Genomic DNA, 8,021 nt, shown 5'->3' on the forward strand with positions numbered 1-8,021 from the left:
GACTTCAATGTAGCACTTGCTCCACTTCACCTCCTGAGTTCAATTAAAAAAAGGAAGAATCCAAAAAGAAAATAAAGAAGGAACTGTAAGCTTCTAATTAGTCACTTAGAATAATAGTAATGACTATTTTAATATGATGTCAAAGCAAACTCCTGGGAAGGAACATTCCTTCTTTGCCAAAAATGAAAGTAGGAGTCTGACAATCTGTTCTACATATCTTCACTGACATAGGAATCTTCAGCAAATCATTTGATTTGATCAGATTGCTACTCAATGACAGGCACCATTATTAAAATTGTTTCAATTCATTTTGTGCCTTATGGGTAATTAATTCCACATTTAAAATTGGTGGAATGCTTTCAAATCATTGAATAAACAGCAGTATGAGAAGACCAAGTGTAATTATTTAAAGTTTTATTTTACCATGAACAACTGCCAGCTTCAGAAACAGTAATGATAAGGATATTAATTTATATTAGAGGAGATTAATACATATATTGCCAGGAAATTCCAGGAAAAAAAAAAAGAATTGAGATACATTCTATGTGTCTGATCTGTTTTCTCGTACATTTATATTCCTAAACCATCCAATTTTTACTGTAGAAAGCTGGCAACTATAACCAAAAATGCCTTCTAATCCCTATGACAGCAACTATAATAGCACACTTGTTCAATAACATAGACAGTGTAGTGTGGCATTGTAACATAAACTTGAATGGGCAGAAGTTTCATCTGTGTCTATCACATGCAAGAGAGAAAAATGATAACCATTTCTACCTTCAAAATAATATCTACAGTATGTTTTCTATTTACTGGATTGTATCATTTTATTACTAAGGTGGCTGAATACAATAAACACCTTGCAATCAAGATGAGATTTTATGAACAACTTAGAATATATTCTTCACATATTTTTTTAGTATACAATGCCAATCCTCCAATGCATTCTCTCCATTCTGCTAATCTCTGAATAGAGTAGGATTTTTTTTCCATGAACTTTCATTGGTCCAGTTTCTCCTTCATTAGTAGAGAATATTGTTACTAAGCATACAAGTTCTAGCTGTTTCTCTAAATGTTCTGTAATGTATAATTTAAATCACAGTGTTCTCAGAATTTATTTGCCACAAAATACATTATGATCTAAGAACAGAAGTTTAAGATCCTCAAAGGTACGGCAAAAAGCACAAAGTAATTCACAAAGGTATGGACTAAGAAAGCACAATTGTTTAGAAAAACAATGTGAAATGGTAAGTGTGGGATAAATTTTCCAAGATGAGAGAATCATTATTCACATTCTGAAAGACTGGACCTGATCCTAGTGCACATTTGAATTTTACTAATTCACAACTGTGTGGAAATTTTTCTGAAGGGAAAACAGAAAAGATCACCATGATGAAATGAACATATAGTACTGTTTTAAGATTAGACAACAAGCAAAACCACAGAGATTAAAGATTTAATTTCAACTTCCTTTGGACTGGATGGATAACAAGTAAAATAGTTGGCACTGGCTACAGCAAGAAGTTGGGCATCCAACAAAAGCATCTTGCTAGAGAGAGATTAGACTCATCCACAGTAGATATGGGGAGCGACTACAAAGTAACAAATTATGAGACCTACATTTTTCAAGTATCTATCTCTAATTTTATTTTGACTTGAAATGTTTAATCTGTATTTTATCTGAATAAATTAAGTTATTCTTTTCTCCAAGTAACAAGTCTCACCTTAAATACAGTGGGAACAATCGAGCGAACACTTCTTCCAAAATTGTGAGCTTATCTTTAAAGATGGACTGGAAAACTCAACTATTAATATGTTATGAATGGTCTCAATAGCATAAATCAGCACATGTGTTTTCTGTCTAACTGCAGAAGACAGTTTCCCAAATTTTCCTAATTCCAGTATGGTGCCTTTGCCTTGCTGCTTCTGCTGAAATGTAGTTTCATCAGTTATGAAGCACTCTTCATTTGTTTGTCTCCACTTGTTTAACTGTTGGCCATATTTATTTTTTCTTTTCTTCATTGACCACCCATTGCTACAAAACACTTGCCTTTGACCATAACAAATTTCATGCCAACACCTGAAAAAAAATCGTAACCTCTTCAGCATTAAATGAAAAATGATATGTAGCCTGCGCTATGGTAACATTACAGGCTAGTAATGAGGAAATCTCACTGTGTCATAATAAACTCCAATATGATGTGGAGTTAAAGGTCAATAAAGTCAGATTCTTCTTGAAATGTTGGTATTTATAACTTTTCCATTACACCAATGGATGATCACTAAAGAATGAACAGTACCAAAGGATGCTATGTTGTCTTGCTTAACAAGATCAGGTAGGATACCTGACCTTTATCCACTAGTAGAATTCAAACTCACTGAAGAAGGGACATTGCTGTAAGCTGTGTTCTCATTTAACTGAGATAAATCCAAAACAATTCCACTGACTGTAAAACATCTCTGCATTTTGGATAATGCAGCTAGGTATAAAATCCACTAATGTGTTAACCATCTCACTCACTCACTCTACCAATGAATGACCAGAGGCATATTCAAAATGAGGCAAAATAAAACTATTTATGTTAGGGTCATAGGAGTCACGTCTGTGTCTGTAGACACACAGTCTGTACAGTTCTTTCTCAAAATAGTGAAGTTGTTTTTATTACAAGAAAAAAAACCTCACGTACCTGTCTGGAGAGCTGTAAGCCCCTTCTGGAAATGCAACTGGACTTCACAGAAGGGCTTTCTTTGTTCCACATTCGTCTTCTGTACAATAACTTGAAGTCTCATGCTGCGGAGTGAATTTTGAACAGTTACATCTTTCTCTGCATTTTTTTAAAGGATAATGTTCACTCAATAGCACAACACCAGAAGTACATAATTATAAAGGGTGAAAGAAGCTGCATTCAAATTACCCATGAGTCTAAATGCTTGGCTGTGTATAATTACTTTCAAATTATTTCTGTCAAACACACGTTATAGTTGAGTTAGTCATTTATATTTTAAAAAGAAAATTAAGAAAATCAAGGAAGAACTTATTCGGAATTTTTAATAAGAAGAGCTTGTTCTTTAACAAAAAATATCAGGTTTTTAAACTACTTAGTACTTAGCCAATTGAGTTCTGTGGGTATGCTGAAAAACAGGTTTGCACATTAAAGGCTACAACTCCAGCATTCAGTATGGACAATATGATCATGCAATATACATAGTTTAAGATAACAGCATGTTTGTATGTGAAACTTTTGCATATTTACATGAATATTTCATGTATATGAATTGGTAGCTTTTACTGCTCTCACATCCAGCAGTGAGTGAGAACTCTTGAAATTATAATATTGTGAGGTAAGCCACATTGTGTTCTAAATAATTGTTGTGTTGATGGTTAGGACAGGAGACAAAGGAAAATAAAAGAAACTGTCTTCTTCACTGCGTTTGTATTTATGATCACCAAGATTAGCTATTGTGTGAATTTCAAATCAATTGGAAAGAGGCAACCACCCATCGGTAAAGATGCACAGCAGGGCACAGAAGATCTCCTCCTGATTTACCAACCCTTAAAAAGTTACTTTGGCTCACTTTTATAACAAAATCAAATTTGTACATCAATGAATTGAAAAGAGAACAGGATAGACAGATCTGAAGACAAACAGCACGTAGTAGATCATATGTTACTTTATAAATGAGTTATCCCACAAAGTTGTGATAGAAACTTCGTATGTTACATAAACCACAGAAATACAAATAAAACCATTTATATCATACCATATAATTGCTTTCTACTTGTAAACCACATTTTATAGAAAAATAAAAACCTTCAGAATTATTGAAGTGTTGAATTTTTATTGGTGCATTTTCTGTATTGTTGTTCTTGTTAACATTCTTCATCCTATAATGCTAGATATTCTGAGACCTAAAATACAGGGCTCAGTTCTAAGTTAGTTGATTTTGGAAGACTCGATTAAGACTGATGAGATGCTTTAGCAGTTATAATGTTAGAGCACAGTGGATAGAAGTGTTTGCCTCTAACAGCACTTACAACATGCACTTCGCATTGTAAGGAAAGATTTCAGGCTTTTAATTTATGTAAAGTTCCCATTTCCAAACCTCACAAAACGCAGACATCATCTCTGTCATCTACAGTGGGGTGGAATTTAATGCAAACTGACCTAACTTAAATCTTATTGTAGCTGAAAGTCTCCATTGGATTATCTCGTGCAAGAACAGAAGAGAAAAAAATCCTGGGTGGGGAGTTTGCATGTTTTAGATGGGTTTGAACAGTACAGCTATTTCAGCTGTGTGGTTGGCAGCACAGTGAGTCTCTGTCACGTGTCTGTGTGTGGCAGACCGCTGAAGATACAGCTCAGTTTCATGCCACCTTTGTCTTTGCCCTTTCAGGTATCCACACGCAGGTACACACAATTGCTGAGTCGGTCAGTGCTTTCCCAGGCACCTTCCAGTGAATGTTCAAAGTCTACTCCATACAGCATAATCAACCAAGAAGAACCCAGAATTATTTAGAATTAAAGTGCACGCTGCCAAATACACATGAAAAAGTTCACAATATTTGATAGTGAGGGGCTAGGCTAGAACAGTTAGGCAAACCAAGGATCTTACATCTCAGTAACTGTTACCTCCTTTGCTGGCGCATTGTAGATAGTAGCTTTAGGGGAAAATATTTTGGGCTCTATCAGTATAAACTGAGTTGATATAATCTTTAGCATTTTTAATAAAATACTTATGTACAGGAATGTTTTTCTCTAGGAAACAGTTTTAAGCTTCCAAAGAAAAAAGTGGAAAGAATCAAATAAAAGTAGTTTTTTACAACTGGGTATATTACAATGAAAATGCAAAAAAACGTTACCTAATGTTGTATGTTTCTCCATTAAATATGTCTGGTTTTATTCCACTAGGACAGCTATTTTAGACCTGACAAGAATTTTGTTTTGATCTGTTTCCCTGGAGACTTTTTTTCTGTAATTAATTAAATTGAAGAAATAAATTCCAAACCATAGCATCATCAGGGACTTGTGTGGGTGCTGGAATTCACCCACTTGGTATTTTCTAAATGAATAAAGCATATATTAGAGAAATTATTATAGTTGATAAATAGTTCTTAAGAATAAAACAACTTTTTGATTCTGAGTAAGAAGCCATTTGATTTGAACACATCACATAAAAATTAGCGTAAAGCAAAAGTGGTATGGATTCACAATTTGATCTAAATATCATAAAACTAACTTCCACATCAGAAACAAACCCTTTTATTTATTGCTGCAAAATTCCAAAATGCCAGTCAGCTTATACTAAACTGTTCAGAATGTGTTTTCAAGAAATTGAAGTTAACATTTATTTATTAAGCTTAATTGGCACAAAATTCTAAAATACATTTATCTTGACACTTCATAACTACATGTTTTAGCAACAATTTGGTTGTTAGGTTATAGTAACATATCCTTCCTGGGGGAAAGGGAAACCAGCAGGAGATTGGACTTGGTTGCAACAAAAATTAATTTTTTCAGCTTCAGTGGAACACTGTTTTGGATGACATGACTATTTAGTGTTAACTGGCTTAAGTGTGAAAGTTATAATATAAATTCTGACACATTTAAATGGAAAAGAGACAGCATTGTAATTAAGCCTCACAATAGTGGTGTGATGAGGTGTGAAAAAAGGAGGCTTATTCAGCACCCAAGATAAATTATTGTAAATCCATAGTAGGTGTATGTCAAAAATGAATTCAAAGTACACCATAGAAGATTTTTCATTACTTCTAAAACTCATGAGAGTGCAAATTTTACTGCTGACTGGTGTGTTCAGGAATTAGGCTGTGGAAAAGGGATGCTAACTAAACTATGTGTAACCAAAAGTCTTCAATATGCATTATCCATTTGAATTCCATATGCCCAGAGCACTGGAGAGACAACAATTTGTATGACTGCATCCTTTCTTTCATTGTGTTGTACCTCCAACTTTGTATTCACAATCTCCATTAAGTGCATATATCAGAGGGAAAAAAACCCAAATCTCAGTGTCTAAGACAATAATACATTTTTATAAATTGAAATAATTCAGAAAATATCTATAGAACATAGATTTTTTTTAAAAAAAATCTTTCTATAGGCCAGAAACTTGCTCTCCTCTTCAAACATTTGTTGAGGTATAGTCAATTCTCATAACCCTCAAGTAGCATTCAGAAATGCAGAAAATTCATCTGAACCTAATAAAAAAATCCTGCAATACTGCTTAGCCGAGATAATAATCTAGATGGGATAACTGAATAGTCATAGAATCTCCAGCACAAAACTCTGTGTTTGATTCTGTAAATACATCTTTTAAAAACATATTCCTAAAGATACTATCAGAAGTGACTGTCCCCAAGTAGAATGTGAATGTCTGAAATATTCAAGTCTGGACACCTCATTGCAACTCATTGGGTTGGATGCAACTCATTAACTGGATTAAGTGAGATACCTTGCAGAAATTCTAAACAGAATCATCATCTGCAAATGAAAGGCAAGAACACAAATATTGTTCTCATGAAATACTGAAACAAAAGGTTCTATCATAAGGACCAGTAAATTAACAGCTTTGTGAACTGAGGTAGTTGCTAGGAAGAGCAGTGCTTTCATAAACTAGCGAGGTTATCTTTACTTCAAAAGATAACCTTCTCAGCCTGGTACATACTACACCAGAACTCATAACAGTGCAGTTGCTAACTTGTAAAATGTTTCTTATAAATCTATTTAAAACCCCCACTGCTAGAAAACAGTTTATGCTTATAACCAGATAGGACATGCAGGAAGACTCAAGTGAATATATGTTTAACTTATTAAATAAATAAAAAAATATTAACTTCTAGCAAATTAGGAGATTAGAGACTAAGTTTTGAAAGTATGAGAAAATTATGCTGAGATGACCATAGAAGAGAAATTTCTATTCTGCAGCCTATTAGAACTTGAAAACCGCAGTCTACATTGTGGCCTGAACATACGGGCACAAAGGATATGAAATAAATTCTCTCTAAACAAAATCTGCTTTCTTAATAGTCAGCTTACTTTCTGTATAATTCGACTGTGTGACAGTCCGGTGAAGAAAGAGCAAAATCTGAATGATCAAGTCAGAGAAAAAAGAGTTTTTGGAAAACTTCCCACTGTTCAATGTCAGAACTGTCCCCAACTTTTGGTTGCTTAATATTCTTTAAAACAGTAAATTCTAAAGGATTATGAAAATAGCATAAAGTAACTGTAAATCCAAGAAATTAAAAAGTTTTATGATAAATAATGCAGATTTTATCTTTTAAACAAAGAATGCTCCATTTCTTGTTCCGTTGTGAAAAGATAAAGGTGGTCTACCAAGTCTGTCTAATGCTCTTGTGATAATTTTATAAAACATTCTTGATTTGAGAATCTATGGAGGCTGGCCTGGGAATACATTTTGAAAGCAAATGCAAATATGCATGCATATTAATATTAAGCTTGGGAAGGTTTTTTTATTTCTTTCGTTGTTTAACCTTTAGAAATAATGAACACAAAAATTAGGTCTAATAACTGTACTTGGCATTAGAAAATTGTTTTTAAGTATTCTCACTTATAAGTTAGACTTTACTGAATCAGAGGCTGTGATGACTTTTTCTGTTAATTATGGAAGAAAAGCAGAAGACAGTTGGGTGAGGTTAGGACATCTCAACTATTGGATAGAAATTATTTTGTTTAATAAGGAAGCCAACATAATTCTATAATTATGATGATATGGTAAATACTGATAATTTGACTTAATGGAATTTAGTAATTTAAATAACCTATAAGAACTAGATACCTAACATGTTAACAAGCTGTAAATATGGAAATTATTCCAAAATGACTATAAACTAGAGAGTACAAGGATACAAAAGGCAGGCACGGGGAGGGGAGTGTGTGTGTGTGTCTGTGTCTGTGTGTGCACATTAATAAATGCTTGACTTTTTGGTGTCATAAAACTGTGATATCTTGTAGTTATCTCTGGAGCTGTTCAGTGAAACAAAA

This window comes from Grus americana, chromosome 1, assembly GCF_028858705.1.
Source record: "Grus americana isolate bGruAme1 chromosome 1, bGruAme1.mat, whole genome shotgun sequence".
NCBI lineage: Eukaryota > Metazoa > Chordata > Aves > Gruiformes > Gruidae > Grus > Grus americana.